Here is a 22,741-nt window from a genome sequence, read left to right on the forward strand (position 1 = left end):
TCCTGAGGAGGCTCGAGAAAGCTCACCTGTCCCCCCAGATCCTGACCAACTTTTACCGCTGTACCATAGAAAGCATCCTGACCACCTGCTTCACGGTATGGTACAGCAGTTGCACCGTAGCGGACAGGAAGGCACTACAACGAGTGGTGAAAACCGCGCAGTATATCATCGGTGCCCCGCTCCCTGCCATGGATGCCCTCCACCGAAAACGGTGTCCGAGACGGGCCGGGAAGATCATTAAAGACCCCTCCCACCCCAACCATGGACTGTTTGCCCTCCTCCCATCAGGGAGGCGGTACAGGAGCCTCAGGTCTCGTACCAGTAGGATGAGGAACAGCTTCTACAATAATACCATCACATTGCTGAACTCGGGGTCCCGCCGATAGACTTCTCCAGTCTCTCCGTCCAAAATATTCGATTATTGTTTGATTATTCTGTATTTTTATTTTTATTTCTATATTGCACTATACTACGGACTGACGCTAAACCCATACTCGTATTTGTGCAATGACATTAAAGTTGAATTGAATTGAATTGGCCTCCACAGCCTTCTGTGGCAATGGATTCCACAGGTCAGTTCTGACCATATACTACTCTGACAGATTTACACCACTCAGTTGACCAGTCCACAATAAGGAGCACCACCAAGTGTCATATAAAGTTCGGCAATGTTGCATCAACATGCCTTGCTTACAATATAAACGTTACCAATTATTCAAGTAAGATTTGACGAAGTGTAAAATTAGGAATACTGTTTTAGTGCAAGGCCTGGTGAGATGGGCTGACAGAAGTGTCCACAGGGTTCCATCGAACAGTACAGCACAGGAACAGGCCCTTTGTCCGGGGCAGCTGGAATAATGAAGGACCTCTGGCTCTGGAAGACTGTAGTAAATTCAGAAGTTTGTCAAGACAAGGAGTGCTGGAGGCACTCAGCGGCTCAGACAGCATCTGTGGAAGGAGTGGACAGGCGATGTTTCGGGTCGGGACCCTTCCTCAAACCAGCGTCTGCAGTTCCTTCTGTTGGAGAAGGGTCACAGCCAGAAATGTCACCTGTCCATTTCCTCCACCGACACTGCCTGCCAGGCTGAGTTACTCCAGCACTTTGTGTGTTTTCCTTGATTCCGGCACCTACAGTTTCTTGCGTCCCTAGCTTTACGGCGCCCAGTCCCTGCGTCCACTACTGGATATCAAACTGGATGCGAACTGAACTGGTTTCTGCAATTGTGGCGATCTCGAGAAAAGGCAAGGCAGATCATAAACGAGGCACAACTACAAATGCTTCACCACATATCTGGCATAATCATCCTCCCCCCCCGCACCCCAAACCTGAAGAGCAATTTCCCTCTACTGAAAATAACCTGCCACATTGCTGCTGGTATCAATAACGATTCAAATGTAACCCTGTTTGGCACACTTTCAACAAAGCACATACACAAGAATGTTCTCTCTGAAAAACATCCGGGATTAAGCATCTGCATCACATCTGCTGCCCGACCCAGTCCTGCTCACCCTGCATCAAACAGCGTACTGAGGGACATCAGTCCTTGCTCACTTAGGGGTCAGTCAATAGTGAGTGCCCCACCGGTGGAACTGTAAACACTCTGGTCCCCAGCTTGCTCTGGTCTTGCCCGCCACCCTCTCCAGCATGGCCAAGCCCCCTCTCCCACCCAGCTGGCCATGACCCCACAGATCCTCTCCAAGCCTTGACCCTCACCCCTCCCCAACACCACTCTCTTCCCTCCCCCAACCCCCACCCCTGGGCTGGATTAACACTGCACCCCCTCCCACTGCCCCAAAATCCTGTGCCCCCCCTCCCCCTTACCCCTCACCCCACTCCCATCCCATACCCACAGTCTCCCACCCTTATCCCTCACCCCCCTACCAAAACCATCCTCCCCTTTCCCCTCAACCCCCCTACCCACACCCACCCCCCCCCCTTACTTCCACTACCCACACCCACTCCCCGCACCCCTGGGCTAGATTAACACTGCACCCCCTCCCACTGCCCCCACACCTGTGCCCCCCTCCCTTTACCCCTCATACACCCCCCTCCCCCCCACACTCTCCCCCCCTACCCACACCCCACAAACACCATCCTCCCCCCCCCCCCCCCACACCTTCCGGCACTCACCGCCCTCCCAGCGGCGACGTCCTCCTTCTTTTACCCCTTACCCCTCCTCCCCACCCACCACCCCCCCTTAGCGGCTTCGACGCCTCCGCTTTGCTCTTCTTCCGCGCGCAGCATCTCACGGCGCCGCACCCCCTCCCCTGCCCCGGCCTACCGGCTCCCCTCATAGCCCCTCCCCCCCGCTCCCGGCTCCCCGGCTCCCCGGCCTCGTGCCCGGGCCGGCACTCACCAGGCCCCGCTCGTGTCCGCGCCCAGCACCAGGCCCCGCCGCTCGTGCCCCGCCCAGCACCAGGCCCCGCTCGTGCCCTTCTTCCCCGCCGCATCTCAGTGCCCGCGCCCCGCCCCGACCCCGGCCCCGCCGCTCGTGCAGCCCCGCCCCCCGCCCCGCTCGTGCCCGCGCCCAGCACCAGGCCCCGCTCCCGGCTCCCCGGCCTCGTGCCCGCGCCCAGCACCAGGCCCCGCTCGTGCCCGCGCCCAGCACCAGGCCCCGCCGCCGCCGACGTGCCCGCGCCCAGGACCAGCCCCCGCCGCCGCCGACGTGCCCGCATGCGCAGTGAGAGGCTGCCGGCCGGCCGGGTCCCGGGTCCCGGCACTTCTCTCTTCTCTCTCTCTGTCGGCAAAACAAAACCAGAATTAACACAGCGGGGAATTTAACAGCGGCCGCATATTCAATGTAGGGTATTTTATTGTCGGGCTGGATAAGATAATAATTTATGTAAAGATTCAACCTTCTTTAACTTCTCATATTATCTAAAAACTAAACAGGATTTGTATTGGTCCACGAACCACGTGTGAGGATATCAGCGAGTTCGGTATTCCGACTGCGCATGAGCAGGTCATAGGTCATTTGTTATAAACAGTCTCGGCCAAAGATCCTAGAGGAGCAAGATAGACCACTCCTTCGAAATCCAATGGACTGGCGTGTAGTACATGACGGAACGTCACGGCCGCCATTTTTTAATGCGACACGCGACTTCCGGTATGCCACCCGCTGTGATCCAAAGCAAAGATTATAGAGCTCCGCTATAATCTTTGATCCAAAGCAAAGATCCTCGAGTATCTTGTAGCGGGAACAGCCCCCTCCTTTGCGTAGTTTCCCTTGCATTGTATTGCTTTAACACACACTGCACAAAATTAAATTTAACGTATACATATATATATTTATATGAATGTGTGTCTGTGTGTGAGAGGCAAGTTAGAGATAATTAAGTTTATTCTCATGGATCAGAAGCAACTTTGATTTAAATAATCACTATTAATTTATTTGTCTTGTAAGATGATACACATAAACCATAAAGGCAATTATATATATAATTATATAGTAACACACATATATATACACATACATATATACACACATACATATATACACATACATACATACGTATACACATACATATGCACATACAAATACACACATACATATGGATACATTTATATGCATACATACACACATATAAACATATATATACATACATATATACACACATATACACATACATGCATATATACACATACATATATATTTATACATATGATTAACATGTAGAGGAACCAACGAGAGAGCAGGCTATTTTAGACTGGGTATTGAGTAATGAGGAAGGGTTAGTTAGAAATCTTGTTGTACGTGCCCCCTTGGGCAAGAGTGACCATAATATTGTTGAGTTCTTCATTAGGCAGGCAGTGACTAGTGGGGTACCGCAAGGCTCAGTGCTGGGACCCCAGCTATTTACAATATATATTAATGATCTGGATGAGGGAATTGAAGGCAATATCTCCAAGTTTGCGGATGACACTAAGCTGGGGGGCAGTGTTAGCTGTGAGGAGGATGCTAGGAGACTGCAAGGTGACTTGGATAGGCTGGGTGAGTGGGCAAATGTTTGGCAGATGCAGTATAATGTGGATAAATGTGAGGTTATCCATTTTGGTGGCAAAAACAGGAAAGTAGACTATTATCTAAATGGCGGCCGACTAGGAAAAGGGGAGATGCAGCGAGACCTGGGTGTCATGGTACACCAGTCATTGAAAGTAGGCATGCAGGTGCAGCAGGCAGTGAAGAAAGCGAATGGTATGTTAGCTTTCATAGCGAAAGGATTTGAGTATAGGAGCAGGGAGGTTCTACTGCAGTTGTACAGGGTCTTGGTGAGACCACACCTGGAGTATTGCGTACAGTTTTGGTCTCCAAATCTGAGGAAGGATATTATTGCCATAGAGGGAGTGCAGAGAAGGTTCACCAGACTGATTCCTGGGATATCAGGACTGTCTTCTGATGAAAGACTGGATAGACTTGGTTTATACTCTCTAGAATTTAGGAGATTGAGAGGGGATCTTATAGAAACTTACAAAATTCTTAAGGGATTGGACAGGCTAGATGCAGGAAGATTGCTCCCGATGTTGGGGAAGTCCAGGACAAGGGGTCACAGCTTAAGGATAAGGGGGAAATCCTTTAAAACCGAGATGAGAAGAACCTTTTTTCACACAGAGAGTGGTGAATCTCTGGAACTCTCTGCCGCAGAGGGTAGTCGAGGCCAGTTCATTGGCTATATTTAAGGGGGAGTTAGATGTGGCCCTTGTGGCTAAGAGGATCAGAGGGTATGGAGAGAAGGCAGGTACGGGATACTGAGTTGGATGATCAGCCATGATCATATTGAATGGCGGTGCAGGCTCGAAGGGCCGAACGGCCTACTCCTGCACCTAATTTCTATATTTCTATTATTTTCCAACGATCAATAGATTTACGATCAGTTCCTGTGGATTGGAGGATAGCTAATGCTATCCCACTTTTCAAGAAAGGAGCGAGAGAGAAAACGGGGAATTACAGACCAATTAGCCTGACTTTGGTGGTGTGAAAGATGCTGGAGTCAATTATTAAAGATGTAATAATGGGGCATTTGGATAGCAGTAAAAGGATTAGTCCAAGTCAACATGGATTTATGATTTTACAATGCATTTAAGCCTCTCCCATTTTTATGAGATGCATTCCTGGAATATGTAGGAAGTTTATTGTAACCCAGTGCTACTTGCCTGAACAATGGATGATATATCACTTAAATGCAATTGTTTTCAGTTGTGTGGAGAGATCTGTATATTGAAAATGCGTTTTGCCTCTAATATGTCAATTTAGCTTAAATGTAGAAGAGCTTATTAAAATCTTCTTACAAAGACCGTTAAGTATTTTCTTTCTATCCTCTTTTGGACCCAAGGCATAGCAGAACTGCCAACTCTCACGAAGAGGTAAGGGAGGGAGAGATGGAAGGGAGGGAGAGAGGGAAGGGAGGGAGATCGCGAAGAGAGGGGGAGAGAGAGAGAGAGATCGCGAGAGATGAGAGGGGAGCGAGAGATCGAGAGGAGGGGAGAGAGAGATCGAGAGAAGAGAGGGAGAAGGGGGGGAGGGAGAGAGGGAGAAGGGGGGAGGGAGAAGGGGGACAGGGAGAAGGGGGAGAGGGAGAGTGGAACGATAGCACATTATAACGCGCAGCCGTCCCATTCCGACCAAAGATTATAGAGCAGAGCTCCACTAGTATCTTTGATTGCGGCCGCCGCCACCGAACCCCCCGACCCACCATTGCACCCAAAGATGATAGAGCAGAGTTGTATAATATTTGATTGCACCCTTCTTCACGGCGGGCTTGTGATCTTTGCTTGTGATGTCTTGACAATTCGAGGGATATAATGGGTAACAGCCGCCCATTCTCGGACTTGAATCTGAGCTCGAAAAATCTCCTGGTCACTGGACCTGATGTGTCCGCGGGCCATATTGTGGAGACCAATCCCTTACAAGAACAAAACCAAAAACGTACAGAAGTGTTAAAATTGTCTTTATTATTATGGTAAGAAAAGATCTATTAAAAATAAGTCTAATAACTTTCTAATGTACCGACAAACCCAGTTTTCCAATGGCCGTTGATGGGAGAACGGAAAATAACATTTTCATGACAGAATATCGACTGAAAATAATAAAAATATTTTCTCACCTTTCTTTTTTATTGGGGAACCTAAAGAATGAGGTCGGGTCGTTTAGATTTACGATTAGAATACTTGATAGCAGAGCAGTGAGATGAAATTTAGATAAGGACGCCATGACAGTGTGGGGGAAGCCCAATAAATGCCTCGAAAAATGGCGTCGCCGATCACACGTTTTTCGAGGAGTGGTCTATCTTGCTCCTCTAGGATCTTTCCTGCTAACCATTCAGCGGAAAGACAATACATGATTTACAATCGCGCCATTTACAGTGTATGGATACATGATGAGGGAATAACGTTTAGTGCAAGGTAACGTCAGTAAAGTCCAATCAAAGATGGTCCGAGGGTGGTCTGTTTCAATGCTCCTGCTCTGCATCTGCTTTCCCTGGTTCAGCTCTAACTAAATTATTCTGGGCAGGTTCTGATGGAAAGATCTTTACTTGGGACAATAACATGGTTTATCTTTAGTGCATCTCCACAGTCGAAGTTGACCAACGATTCCTGGTTGTACTAATTAGTACCAGTTTGACATCATGAGCTCTTTATCTGAATTGATAACAGACATGCCTTGGAGGCAAGAGGGACAGAGACAGACATCTGGGACCACACAGATGGTTGGGATTAGATCTGTCCACATGAATCAACAGAGGTACTTTGTTTAAGACGCTCTGTGGATGGTGAACTCACTCTGGGATTTAACCTCCAAAAGCATTGACGGGATTATATCCTTCCAGATTGGGGACACAAGAGACTGTAGATGCTGGAATATGGAACAACAAACAAAGTGTGGGGTGAACTTGGGTGAGGGATGGATCAGATAGACGCACAGTCTCTTGCCCTGAGTAGGTGAATTGTGGACCAGAGTACATAGGTTTAATTCCTGGGCCCCCATCACCTCATCTTTTCCATGGATGGCAAGTACCTTTGCATCTCAATCCCTACTCCTCAAGGCTCTCTGGTTCTTCCTTGAACAGTGACCGTTCAGTTCTCCTCGACCAATTCTCTCCTCCGCCTGACGGAACTTAGCCTCACCCGTTACAACTTCTCTTTCGACTTCACTCATTTTCTCCACGTCAAAGCAGTAGTCACCAGCACGGAGCTATGCCTGTCATTTTGTTGCTTACGTTGAACAGCCCTTGTTCCAAATATACCCCAAAACCAGAGCCCAACTCGTTCTCCACTCAGTTGATGGCTGCATCAGAGCTGTCTACTGCACCCGTGCAGGACTTGTTGATTTCATTGACTTTAATTTTCATCGGTCTGAATAAAGGTATTCCAAAGACATACATGTATGTAGGTTAATTGGCTTGGTATAATTGTTAATAGTCACTAGTGTGTGTAGTAGAGTGTTAGTGTGCGGGGATCGCTGGTCGGCGTTCAACTTCAAGTTCAAGTTTATTGTCATGTGTCCCTGATAGGACAATGAAATTCTTGCTTTGCTTCAGCACACATAACATAATAGGCATTTACTACAAAACACATGAATAAATAAACTGATAAAGTGCAAATAACAAATAATGGGTTATTAATGTTCAGAGTTTGGCTGAGCCAGGTTTAATAGCCTGATGGCTGTGGGGAAGTAGCTATTCCTGAACCTGGTTGTTGCAGTCTTCAGTCTCCTGTACCTTCTACCTGAAGGTAGCAGGAAGATGAGTCTCTAATGAGGTGGATGGTAGCTCAGGACAGCTATCTAGTTGTTGATATTGTCTTTGTATTGTCTTTCTGCTGACTGGTTCTGATGCAACAAATAGCTTTTTACTGTACCTCGGTACACATGACAATAGACTAAATTGAACTGATAGGATGGTTCAGTTGCCTGATAACCTTAAGAACAGCTCTCTATTATATCATCCTGCAACAATATAGTACTCTGTGAAGAGCTTTGTGCACTTTATATGGAATTAAAGTCTTTGGGACATTGGTTCCGTCAAATGTGGTGATCATCTGCCCCCTACTGGAGACTGCATCAACTTCCAACCTCTAGAATTCTATTCCTGTTTGGGAACTCCTGCAAATATTGAAGGACCTTTGAAAATTCTGTGAATGTCAACATATTCCTGGGCTCAACACTAAGTGCTGGAGGAACCGGATAGGTCAGGCAGCATCTGTGGAGGGAATGCACATGGGTCATTTTGGGTCGGGACCTTCTTCAGACTGATGGAATTTAGTTTCATTCAGTTTAGACTGGTTTAGTTTAGAGATACAGCGCGGAAACAGGCCCTTCAGCCCACTGAGTCCGCACCGACCACCGATCCCCACGCATTTGCACTATTCTACACAAACTGGGGACAATTATACATTTATACCAAGCCAATTAACCTACAAACCGGTACAGCTTTGGAGTGCGGGGAAAAAAACGGAGATCTCGGAGAAAACCCACGCGGGTCAGAAATCCTGTAAGGCAGCAACTCTACCGCTGTGCCAGGTGCCGCTCCTGGTGGTGAGAATGGTGGAGAGAAACTGGGACAAAGAGTTTTTTTCTAACTGGAGACACGAAGAACTGCAGATGCTGGAATCTTGAGCAAAACAAAAAAGTGCTGGAATGAACTGAGCAGGTCAGGCAGCATCTGTGGAGGGAATGGGCAGGGGATGTTTCGGTTTGGGACTCTTCTTTGGACTGATGGAATAAGGGAGGCAAAAACTGGTAAAGAGAGGTTGGAATGGGGGGCAGAGCCTATACCTCCTACATCGACTCCATCAAGGAATCCGGACAGCCCTTTCAGGTGAGGCAGAAGTTCACTTGCACTTCCTCCCACCTCATCTACTGTATCTGTTATTCTCGGTGTAGACTTATATATATCAGCAAGACCAAGCACAGGCTTGGCGATTGTTTTGCTGAACACCTATCCCGCTGAGACAATCCCGCTGAGACAATAGACAATAGGTGCAGGAGTAGATCCTTCGGCCCTTCGAGCCAGCACTGCTCAATGTGATCAAGGCTGATCATCCCCAATCAGTACCCCATTCCTGCCTTCTCCCCATATCACCTGACTCTGCTATCTTTAAGAGCCCTATCTAGCTCCCTCTTGAAAGTATCCAGAGAACCGTCTCCATCGTCCTATGAGGCAGAGAATTCCACAGACTCACAACTCTCTGTGTGAAGAAGTGTTTCCTCGTCCGCATTCTAAATGGCTCGCCCCTTATTCTTAAACTGTGGGCTCTGGTTCTGGACTCCCCCAACATCGGGAACATGTTTCCTGCCTCTAGCGTGTCCAAACCTTTAATAATCTTATATGTTTCAATAAGATTCCCACTCATCCTTCTAAACTACAGAGTGTACAAGCCCAGCCGCTCCATTCTCTTAGCATATGACAGTCCCTCCATCCCGGGAATTAACCTTGTAAATCTATGCTACACTCCCTCAATAGCAAGAATGTCCTTCCTCAAATTAGGGGACCAAAACTGTACACAGTAATTCCAGGTGTGGTTACACTAGGGCTCTGTACCACTGCAGAAGGACCTCTTTCTTTTGCTTTCTTCACTGCCTGTTGTACCTGCATGCTTACTTTCATTGACGAACAAGGACCCTCAGATGTCGTTGTATTTCCCCTTTTCACAACTTGACACCATTTAGATAATAATCTGCCTTCCTGTTTTGCTACCAAAGTAGATAACCTCACATTTAACCACATTAAAATGCATCTGCCATGTATATGCCCACTCACCCACCCTGCATTCTCATAGTATCCTCACAGTTCACACTTCCACCCAGCATTGTGTCATCTGCACATTTGCTAATGTTACTTTGAATCCCTTCACCTAAATCATTGATGTATATTGTAAATAGCTGCGGTCCCAGCACCGAGCCTTGCAGTACCCCACTAGTCACTGCCTGCCATTCTGACAGGGACCTGTTAATCCCTACTCTTTGTTTCCTGTCTGCCAACCAATTTTCTATCTCTCACTCTCACTCTCTCTCTCTCTGTCTCCCTGTCTCCACACACACGCGCGCACACAAACACACACACATATATACATTTGCATATGTACACAAACATAAAATTAGCCAACAAACAATAATAGTGCAAAAAAAACAAAACCGCTGCTCTGAAGTCGATGTAGTTCAGATCTTATTTGGAGGTTGTATTGTTTAATAGCCTGATGGCTGCAGAGAAGCAGAAAATGTTGGAGCTACTCACTTTCATTTGTGGCGAGAGGAACATAGTTCACATCTCAGGTCAACAACTTTTCATGAGAACTGGGAAAAAGTGAGAAATATAAGCTTGTTTTATAGCTTCCAGTTCTGATGAAATGTAATTGAAAACAAAAATAAGTCTCTTAGTTAGAAACCCTGGTTGGAAACAAATAAATTGCAGAATAATTAAACGCTATTCAGTTCTATCTCTACAATGGAGGGCACAATTAAAGCCCTGTCCCACGGTACGAGTTCATTCCAAGAGTTCTCCCGAGTTTGCCCTGATTGGAACTCGGAGATTTACGATACTGGCCACTCGTCAGTACTCGGGGCTCTCGTGGACATTTTTCATCATGTTGAAAAATCTTCACGAGTCTTCCCGTGCTTTCCTGCCGTTAGCGAGTCTTCCCGAGTACCTGCCATTAGCGCTAAGACAAGTCCCCGAGCTCCGACGTACCCGCTACGTTCATTCTCCGTGCTTACCATGAGTTTGATTTTTTTTTAAAGTCGGGAGAGCTCTTGGAATGAACTCGCACCGTGGGACAGGGCTATTAGGTTTCTATATGTGTGGAAGGTAGGAATTGAAAGAAATCGATGTTAGGATTAATGACATAGTGCTTGGAGATTATGGCGATAGAAGCAGGAAATCTCTGAAGTTTGGTGATCTACTTCCAGTGGACTAAAGGAATTTGATGTGATAAATTATTTGGATGCAGGAACAAACTGAAACACCTCCAATAATCTATATTCTATCCTATGGGGAGAAGGCAGGAAGGGGATACTGATTGTGGATGATCAACTATGATCACAGTGAATGGTGGTGCAGGCTCAAAGGGCCAAATGACCTGCTCCTGCACCATTCAGGTAATTGTCATATGACATTGTCTATTGTCTATAAAATGGAATTCAGAAAATGAAACAATGCATTGTTGCCAAGAGATGGTCTGTAATGTTCCGTTGCTGTGGTAGCATTAGGTCAGTTAAAGAACCTGATGGGACAGTAGCTTTTTTTGAACTGGGAGTGTGGGACATTTACACTTCTGCGTCTACTGTGATAACAGTGAGAATAGAGCACAGCTTATCACATTTCAGTTATCAGTTGAACAAACTTGGTATTCTTAACATCTTGGTATTCTTAACATTCTTAACATCTTTATATTCTGAGACCTTTCCTGTAAAAGATCTTTCAGGGAAAGTGTTGTGACTATCCGCAGAAACTGCGTGCCTTTTGTATTCAATTCCCCTCGCAGTAGACAATAGCCTTCTTTGTGTCATCAGAAGGCTAAATTCAATCTGGAAATTGTCCTCTTGGGGAAAGATCATCAATTTTTTTTAATTTATTGCGACATTTGGATCGATACAGGTATTGTAATTTTCATTTCCACTTAACTTGTGTAGTGCTGATTTACATAAGATGTTCACTCCTGGTTCAAGAGTGTTTTATTGTCAAGCGTGTTTTATTGTCTTATGTCCCAAAACAGGCTATTTTGGCGAGACAGAGATGGTAAGTTTGAATTATTTTATTTTAACGAAACAACGAGCCAACGAGAGTGGAACCAAATTTAAAATGTGGCAGTTACTGACAGTTACAGCAAAAAAACTGCCAATAGAACACCCGCGTTCAGTGACTCCTCCCTCCCGCCCGTCAATCACGCGGGTTCTATTACCCAGAGCCACCACCGGGTGTCGCTACACTATGTTTTTCCCCTTTTTCAAACACTCCCTACACATTAGTGGCAATTTTATGGAGGCCATTTATGGTAATCTAAAAAGCTGCATGTGTTTGGGATGTGGGAGGAAACTGGAACACCCAGAGGAAACCCACACAGTCACTCAAACTCCACAGTACCCAATGTCCGTATCGAACCTAGGTCTCTGGTGCTGTGAGGTAGTAGCTCTACCGGATGCGCCATTGTGCTGCTCATTTTATGAGTGCAAATTCCATTGTTTTCTTTGTTTTGAGTTTTAGTTACTTTGAGAATAGAGCAGGATTTGCTTTTGAGTCAGTTTATAGTCACATAACCTGCGAGAATTGCCAATCCAGTGATAAGCAAGTGCTACACTGGTCCCATTTGCCAGTTCTGGATGAACTAGAGGCCTAATCTGTCGTCTTACGTTCAGTGGCACTGTTTGATAATAACGGGGATTTTTGATGCCTAATACTTAAATAGGAACCAACTTCACCAGAATATTTTATCTGGTTATTGGGGGAACTTTGCCATGTCCAAATCAGCTGGTTTGTTTTCCTGTATCCTAGCAGTGACAATAATTCAAAATTATTGGAATGCTGAAAAATGGAAAGTGCTCATGGAAAAAGCAATTTGTTTGTGTCCTTGCACATGGAAATGGAAATGGGATGAAATACAGATAAGTCCAATATCACAAAGGAAATCTATATAGAACTTTGGCCATACTTGTAGAATTAAATAACAGCTGATAGGAGGTGCTGTAAGGCACGTTTGCAATTGGATCCTAATTTGTTCATTATAGCAACTCCCCAATATTGAGCATTATTGGGGCATCTTTGAGCCCTTAATCCTGCTCTGCTTATTGGTTGTAAGGAATTTAGATGTATGATCATTTAACACATTGGAACTACCTGAATTTTAGAGCCCAGCTGCCTTCATACTTGTTGCCTTCTCCCCCATAACGTCTGACACCCGCACTAATCAAGAATCTATCAATCTCCGCCATAAAATATCCATTGACTTGGCCTCCACATCCTTCAGTGGCAATGAATTAGACAGATTCACCACCCTCTGATTAAAGAAATTCCTCCTCTCCATTCACTTTAATGTCTCTTTATTATCTGCCACTGATCTGCTTTGCATTGTGTGTCACTTTCTTCAATTGGACCCCTCTGCCATCTGCTAATCTCATCATTCGCATCATTAGTACTGAACTATTATCTACCTCTTTGATGACCCTTGGACTATCCTTGATCAGACTTTGCTGGGGTTACCTTGCGCTGTAAATGGGTCGATTGCAAACGTGTATTGTCCTTCAGCTGACTGGTCAGCATGCAACACAAGCTTTACACTGTACCTCGGTACACGTGACAACAAACTAAACGTAAATTCAAGCGCATAGACCATAGAACAGTACAGCACAGGAACAGGCCCTTTGGCCCACTATGTCCGTGCCACGGACGGTTAAACTAATCTCTGCTCTGTACCAATTCTATTTAATTATTATTTTGGTTATTTTGCAGCCACATTAAAATAAGATCATGTGGAGGTGCATTTGTGGAAATGAAAAGCCTCGTGCATCGGAGGGGGTAAGTATATTTGTAATTTCCTGTTGTTGCATTAATGCATTTACAAAATTTGTATTTGTATTCATGGTATATTTTGGAATTTAGTTTTCCTTGTATAAAATAATGTGTGGACTACAATCACTTGCTTATGATTTCAATTGCAAAAATATTTCATGAAAATGCTTTTCCTTTGCTTCACTTAATTTGTCTGTTATATTTTGCCTCTGATAAATGTTAGCCGTTTAAAATTTCTCATGTTTTATTATTTGTTATTGGCATGACATTTTTATTAGATGGGTTGTGCATATTGAGGCAGAGAAATGTTGATTTGTGTAATGTGACTGGTTCACTACTTGAAAAAATACATCCTCCTCTAAGTAAACGTGGGACGTTTATGACATTCATGATTTTCTTCCTGTCCTGTGCAGTGATGAGCAATGGTGGGCCACTAATGTAAAAGCAACCCTGGAAAAGATGGGCATCCTGTTTGTTCCAATATAAAGGGGATTGGGCTGAACAGGACCCAAGCTCTTGGTACTAGGAGTCAGCTGCTCATCATAACACCTTACCTTGTGGGCAGCATTGACCACCAATTCTAAACTCATCTGCTCCAACGTATCACTACTCACCCACAGTCATCAGAGAGCTATTGGCCCTCACAAGAGGCCTGATTTGATCCTTGGTTTTCACTTACGATACAATACAATAAAACTTTCTTCATCCCCGGAGGGAAATTGGTTTGCCAACAGTCACAACACACAAGGTGCACGAAAACTTGAAATTAAAAGTGAAAATAAAAAGAAACAGAAATGCGAATGTTGGCTGGCTGCCGTGTGCACAACGCCTTAAACGGAACGAACAAACAAACAAACGCATGCTTATTCCCTGGGTAGAGAATTATAAAAGTAGAGTATTTCCTGCTGGTTTATATCAAAAATGGACACACTGCTAGAGTAATGGTGGTGCAACAGTAGAGTTGCTGCCTTACAGTGACAGGGAACCAGGTTCAATCCTGACACAAGTGCTTGTCTGTACAGAGTTTGTACCTTCTCCCCATGACCTGCGTAGATTTTCTCCGGCATCTCAGGTGTCCGCCCACACTCCAAATACACACTGGTTTGTAGGTTAATTGGTTAGGTATAATTGTAAAGTGTCCCTTGTGTGTAGGATAGTGTTAATGCACAGGGATTGCTGGTTGGGCCAAAGTGGCTTGGGTGAAAAAGGATGGGTGAAGTTTCAGGTTGGGACCCTTCTTTAGACTGATTGTAGGGGGTGGATCTGGAAGCAAGAAAAGACCATGACAAATTTGAAAATGGGTCCTGACCCGAAACATCAACCATCCTTTTATTCCAGAGATACCACCTGACCTGCTGAGTTAATCCAACACATTGTGTCTGTCTATCCTATTTTTTTCCCCCCTCAATATGAGAATTCATTGTGGGAAAGCCTTTGAGCATGTTAAAATACACGAGGCCAATTACGTAGGGTCTCCAGAGTGACTGATTTTGCAGCAGTGGCCTTGCAATAAAAAAAATGCATTGGCTTCCATGCATTCCTCATTAATGCACTTCTCAAGTCACTAATAATTCACTACTGTTTTCTCTGAAGTCTGATTCACAATGATGCAGTTATTAATAGTGACCAATTATTCTGCAGGCACTGTGCTGCCAGAGTTCTAAAGGTAAGTATTTGGTGGCAGATTTAACTGAGCAGCTGGCTCAGTATGAACAACTGGCAGTGCAGCTGCAAAATGACATCCAGGACAAAGAGGCCCAGCTACACGTGAGAGATGAGCAGCTTAAGGTAACATCAATTCCAGTTGAATATTTGTTACCCTTACTGAGTGAGCTATTACAGTGATCTGTGTACTTTGTGTTTGCATTTCTGCAGTTGGATTTCACTTTAAAGCCTGAAAATTCAGTCCAAAATATTGCAAGTTTTATTTTTAACAATAACAATTAACAATGCCTCTTATTTTCTAAAGCAAAGACTATTGTTAAACCGTTTCACGTCATATGTCGGATCTTTTCAAGGAAATTGAAACACTTGGTTAAGAAGGTTGTACTTCAAAATAGACGACAAAATGTTATTTAAAAGTCCTACCCAAATGATTTAAGCAGAAAGTCTCGCCTGATGCTTCCAGTACAATACTGAGAGAATGCTGCACCTGAAGTGCCAACTTTCAAATGAAATGTTGAATAAAATCGTGTTTGGTGTCTCAGGTGGATGTGAACTATTTTATTTTGGCATATTTTAGAGAAAGAAATGTGTTTTCCAGGGTCCCTTATAAGCAACGTTGGCTGCAAACAAATTTTAGACACTCGGAGGAAGTCATTGTTTTCTGTTTAAATCCAGTGATGATTCTTCGGATCTTGACCATGCGAGAGTTTGTTTTGCCACTGAATAATTTTGGGGCTTGATTCCAAATACAGGCTGTGAGGTTTGCTAAATTTGCAGTGCAATTGCAGCCATGTCTGGATTACTGCATTAATTTAGTGAAGTTGGCATCTCCGAAGGTGGACAGATCAGCAGGTCCGGCAGAAATGTTTCCCAGCCAGTTAAAAGAAGCAAGGGTGGGAACAGCTGAGGTTCTGACTAAATGTTTTCAGTCTTCCCTTGCCAAAGGAATGGTGCCAGAAAATTGCTCAAATTGTCGAGGAGTGCTTCCTGTTAGTATATAATAGCAAAGATGAAATTGTACAGGAGAAGATGCAGATGGATTTAGTTTAGTTAATTGTCACATGTATCGAGTAAACTATTAAAGAATACACGTTTCTGACAAATTTTGTGAGGTTGGGTGAGGAGGCACTGTGTTGGGTGGCACGCTGGCGCAGCGGTAGAGTTGTTGCCTTGCAGACTTTCAGTGCCAGTGGAGCTGGAGGTAGCTTTGTTAGGGATCAACGTCGGGAGCTCCAGCTGCAGGAGCTTTGATCGCCGACTGCGGGAGCTTCGATCGCCCCGACTGCGGGTGTTTCGATTGCCCCGACCGTGGGAGAAAAAGAGGAAGATGGTAAAAGTTATTTGCCTTCCAACACAGTGGGGAATATGTGTCGCCGAAAAACACGATGGACGAGCTGCCTACCCGGGTGGGGAGTCGGTGGGGGGGGGTTGCCGTGAGTGCAGTGATCCTGGAGTCTGGTGCGAGTGTGGACGGCTTTCTGACTTTGGGCGGACAGGGACTGCAGAGAGAGTACAGCGGTCGGTGAAGGAGCGCGTGTGTGGCACGGACATTGAACTGATGGCTATGGGTCTCCGCTTATCCTGTGTGCCCTAGGGATTCTCACATGGCGCTGTGGTGGCTGTTTATATTTAATCTTTATGTAGTTTTGTATCATGTTGCTTTTTTGGTATGACTGTGTGGTAAATCAAATTTCACTGTACCTCGGTACACCTGACAATAAAGGACCATTAAAACCATTGAATGCAAATGAATGATTTCATCCCGTGATTTCATTAATGATAATTTTAATTTTAATGTCTTAATACCAAGGCGGAATTGAAGACCTAACTATTGGTGCACTTGAATTACAAATGTTGCGTGTGTGATTTCCATTCTATGTTGCCCAGTTTTTATCACTGTTTAGAGGTATTAATCTCTTGTTAACTTCCTTAGGTGCTGGAAGACGTCGAGGAGAAACTTCGTGGAAAGGACGAGGCACTGCTGGAAACAACGCAGCATGTGGACGTACTGCAGAGAAAGCTCGACGAGAAGAATCGGGAGCTAGCAGTAAGGAAATCATTGTTTGCTGCTGTGTGAATCTCTATTACAGGGAAAGATCTCTGCAACCAGCTAAGGGATTCTGTTGTAACTGGCAGTGAAATAAAAATAGCAGGGAGCCTCTTGGAAATATATCTGCAAATATGAAAAAATTAGAAGATTTTCTTTTATATGAATCTCCATTCTTTTTTTCTAAATCAGTTCATTAACCCTTTTATGATCTGTTATAGTGTAGAATCACAGTTTATGTGGAGCCTTGCAGCATTGTCATTCTGGTTATGACAGGTTGTTGGCATTGCGGATCTGTGCCACCAATTTTTTTCAGCCGTGACCAAGATCAGAAGAGATCGGATATTTAAGATGCCAACAACACATGAACTCTTGATTATAATGCAACAGTGTCACTATTGACTATATCGTTCTTCATTTTCCCATCCACTAGTGGGAGAGTCTAGGACTAGAGGTCATAGCCTCAGAATTAAAGGATGTTCCTTTGGGAAGAAGATGAGGGGGAGATTCTTTAGTCAGAGGATGGTGAATCTGTGCTTTAGCCTTCTTAATTACAGCGCCAACCTTCCTGTTAATCGCAGTGTGAGTCTATCACCTTGGCTTTGCATCATGTGAATTTCACTCAGACAGTGCCTCCCCCGTTTGCCCTGTCTCACGCCTGCATAATGGGCTGGTGAAGGAAGCGATGTGTGTGTGTGTGTGTGTTCCACTCTGACAGTCGCCGTTCCAGTTGCCGGTTTTTCAGGTGACTGCCGGCAACTTGACAGACGCCTGACAAATCGCCTAAGTGGAACAGGCTCCCGAAAGTCTTTTTAGTTTAATTTGGCTACTTTTTAATTTTTTTAGGAGATGGTTGAAGATTTGAGGAAGCTCGAGGACCTGAATGAAAATCTAAACAAGAAGCTTCTGGCTGAAAACTACGCCAGCCACACCAAGGTCCGGGATTTGAAAGAATGTCACCTGGCAGATTTAACAAATCTCAAAGGTAAACGCAGCACTCAGCTCCGTAAAATCAGGGAGAAACATGCACAAGAAACATCACAGAAAGATCAGTGCTGTTTACAACTTCACAAAGATCTCCAACTTTTAGGACCTCACGCCAAGTTCTGTGCACCCCTTGCAGAACAGGCAACTGGTTCTTTAAATAATTTCACCGAATGGAAGATTAACGAACTGGAAGGTAATTACTCAAAGTTGACCTGTTAATATTTTTGGCCATAAATGGTCCTACCGCAGATTTGTACATCTGTCGTCTCGTGGTAGGGAGTAGGTTTACCCTAAAATATTCTAGCATTAGGGGAATGGAGTGGATTTTATAACAAAACATCACTTCATTTTTGTTTTGCCATGTAATTATCTCGTCCCTGTAACCTCGTGAGATTTTGTGTATGCAAATTGGTTGCTGTAATTCCCATATTTTATCACTGATCACACTTAAAAATATACTTCATTGGTTGGTAAATGGGTTGGTACATTCAGTGATCAGGAAAAGTAGCCTGTAATCTAAGTTTTTTTCATTCAGGTATTCTGGTCAGATTCCTTGATGTTTAACTTTATACCTTAATTTCCAAAATGTTGAGGAGACACATTTTCTGTGGAGCTTTATTCAAGCTTCTAATCTTTTCTCACTGGTGATAATCAAGGAATTTATCATTGGATAAATATGTAAATGGAATTACCATTTTGCCTGAGCAATCTTCAAGCTTAATGAATCGTAGCATTTCAAGGATATTTTATGATTTGAAATGCCAGTAATTAGTAGAACATATGATTTTCACTGATTGCCATTAACTGCAGTGGAAACAATTGCAAACTGTGGAGGTATTGCTTTTTTTGCAACAAATATCAGATCATTATGGGTGTTTTTTCCTTTCTCTTTCTTCAAGAACAAGTGAGGCTTCTGAGCCAAGAGGCGGAAGGATCGGAGGACAGGTCCTTGTCAATTGAAGCTTCGTTCCAGACCAAAATCGAGCAGATCCAAGAGGAGCTGGACAATGTACAGGTACCCCAAATATAATGTACATAATATGGTGACGATTAACTGAATATTGATCTGTTTGCCATTTACCTGGAATGAAATTACTTCATCTTTCAAAAAAGGAAAATTGATGGTATGATATACCGTGAGTTGTTGAAGCATTATAGGAAACAATTTAAAACATTTTTTTTACATAGTTAGTTATGTACATTGTATATTTTTAATCTGGGCTCAACTGTATGAAGGAGTGCTTCCCTACATTTCACTGCTCACTCCATTCCGTGTAGAACCCCTTTCTGAAGAATAAGTGACATGGGATAGATGTGAGCCTGCAGGAAAATTAAATCATAAAATAGTTGTGGAAGAATGGAGCTGTCGGCAGTGGCACATTAAAAGTATAATGCATGCTAAAATTATTTCGAGTCGTACTGCTCAGAAACAGGCCCTTCAGCCCAACTTGCCCACACTGACCAACATGCCCCATCTACACTAGTCTTACTTGCCTGCAGAGTCATAAAGCAAAATATTTAATCTAGAATTTGAATGGTGGCTATTTCACAGACCACTAGAAATCCCTTGGCTTTAATTGACACTAAACTTATTTCTACCCAGCTTGTTTCTGCTCAGAAGCTGCTGCTGGAACACAAAGATGTGGAGATTGACAATGAAGAGGAGGACGACCAGTTACACCTAAGATGTGAACTGGCCACAATGCGTCGAGGCACAAAATGGTGTGTGTATAGTATGACTTTAATTGGGTAAGAAGGAACTGGGGATGCTGGTTTACACCGAAGATAGACACAAAATGCAGGTCAGGCAGCATCTCTGAAGAAAAGAATAGGTGATGTTTCAGATCAAGACCCTTCATCAGACTGAGAGTCAGGGAGGGGGAAATTAGAGGTATGGGGAGGTACAGAATAAAGCAGAGCCTGCATCGATGACTCAGGTAGGTTGGAGCTGACAATGGTCCATTGTTGGCTGGGGATGAGGTGATAATGAAGGAATATAAATGGTGAAATTAGCAAGAGGACTAGGGTGGGGGAGAGAGAGAGAGAGAGAATGGAAGGGTTATTTGGTTAGAGATCCTTCATTCTCTTGTGTAAGAAGGAACTGCAGTTGCTGGTTTAAACCGAAGATAGACACATAAACCTGGAATAAGTCAGCGGGACAGGCAGCATCTGTGTAGAGAAAGAATGGGTGATGTTTCAGGTCAGGGACCCTTCCTCGTTCTCTTTATTTAAATGGAGATACGTGTTTTCTTACAGAGAAGCCTCAAACAATATTAGAAGAATATGAAGATCAATACCAGTTCATGCAAGTAGGTTTAGAACAAGTTACCAAGGGAGCAACCAATGATGCATTTAATTCCCCCACGTACAGTAATCTTAATTCCAAGTGTGCGCATTCTGCACAGATTCAAGAGTCTCAAGTATCCTGCTAATTAATATATTGCATTTTACAAATATTTTATGTGTTGCTTATTCAGATTTTTTTTTTTAAATGGGTCATTTAAGTAAATTTTTGTTTTGCTCTTTTCTATCATCATCCTTACTTTTTGGCTTGATGCTTGCATCTGAGGGGTGCTATTTGCTTCCACACCAGATGGTTTCTGTATGCATTACCACACGCCTTGGACAAGGAGAAAGTCTACTGAATTAGCTAGTTTGGTTGGGGACCCAACAGAGTATTTCCAGACTTTTTAATATGGTTGGGGAATTTTACCTATTAATATTATACGGTCATAAGGAATAGTAGAATTAGGTCATTCGGCCCATCAAGTCTACCCCACCATTCAATCATGGCTGATCAATTACTCCCTCCTAACCCCATTCTCCTACCTTCCCCTCATAATCTCAGACGCCTGTACTAATCAAGAATCTATCTATGCCTTAAAAATATCCACTAACTTGGCCTCCACTGCCATCTGTGGCAAAGAATTCCACAGATTCACCACCCTCTGGGTAAAGAAATCTCCCTCATCTCCTTCCAAAAATAACGTCCTTTAGTCTAGACCTAAAGGGCGTAGCCTCGGGATAAGGATTGGCGTCAAAGCTGCAATAGACAATAGGCAATAGGTGCAGGAGTGGGCCATTCGGTAATCCCTACTCTTTGTTGCCTGTCTGCCAACCAATGTCTGCCCAACCAATTTTCTATCCATGTCAGCACTCTAGCCCTAATACCATGTGCCCTAATTTTGCTAATCCATGCTAACTTGGGCCGAGCCTGTTACTGCTATCCAAACGTGCCGCTATTTCATCTTTTATAATTGGCTCCAGCATCTTCCGATGTCAGGCTAACTGGTGTATAATTCCCTGTTTTGTCTCTCCGCCTTTCTCAAAAAGTGGGATAACATTAGTTACCCTCCAATCCACGGGAACTGATCCTGAATCTATAAAACATAGGAAAATTAACCCCAATGAAACCCTGATTTCTAGAGCCACTTTCTTAAGAATCCTGGGATGCAGACCATCAGGCCCTGGGGATCTACCCAACTTTATTTCCTGCCTAATGTGGATTTCCTTCAGTTCCTCCGTCACCACAGATCCTCTGGCCACTAGTACATCAGGAAGATTGTTTGTATCCTCCTCAGTGAAGATGGATCCAAAGTACTTGACATTTCTCCTCTGAGGGTTGAGAATCTTTTGAGTTCTTTACCCTCCGGAGCTGTGGGTGGAGAACCATTCAGTATATTCAAGGGTTAGCCAGCTAGAATTTTACACTGCGGGAAGTTGAGGGTTATGGGGATTAGGTAAATGTTTAGATCACAGATCAAATCAGCCATGATCATGTGATAGAATGAATAAGGCTCAAGGGCTGATTTTTTAACGTAATAAAAGTTTCCAATTCTACAACTTGCAATTCTAATGACATGTAACAATATGTCTTGAAAGTGTTCATTAAAAGGAACAAGTCAGTGCTACATTGCCCATAGGTCCATTTATCTTAAAGACAATTAAAATAATTTTACTTATATCTGAAAATCACTGAAATCATCAAATCATTTCCCGCAGAGAATAAAAAATGGTAAACTTTTAAAAACTATATTTTTCACCATGAAGTTCCGTTTTTAATGCTTATCCCACCTCTGGTCGTCTTGCTGAATACCTCTGAACTTCAAATCAGCTTGCTATTTTGTTAATCAAATATGTCCGGGAGGCAAACATAGAATCATTACTCTTGTATCACGCCAAAGCGTTTCTGTTTCTTATGGCATCAAGCATCTAATTGGCCAGTTAGATGAGTGGATGATGTTGCTTTGTGTGTAATGTGTCTGTAGATAGGTGAATCTGAATCTGCAGAGGAACTGATGAATTGGCGAGAAACGGTTTATCAGCCAACACCGAGCCATGACAACGATGAGAGGACTGTGGTGGAATTAAGGATGAAGCATGTTGAGGAAAAAAGAGAAGGTAAATTGTGGTACTCTCTGATTCTCACTTGGAACGAATCATACAGTTTACTTTGTTTTAATTTTAAATATTTAAGAAGTGAATGACTTGATTTGATCTTGATGACTTGAAAGTCGAGTGCACCTCTATTTAGGGATCTGTTTG

The sequence above is a fragment of the Leucoraja erinacea genome, chromosome 9 (genome assembly GCF_028641065.1).
Source record: "Leucoraja erinacea ecotype New England chromosome 9, Leri_hhj_1, whole genome shotgun sequence".
Classification (NCBI taxonomy): Eukaryota; Metazoa; Chordata; class Chondrichthyes; order Rajiformes; family Rajidae; genus Leucoraja; species Leucoraja erinaceus.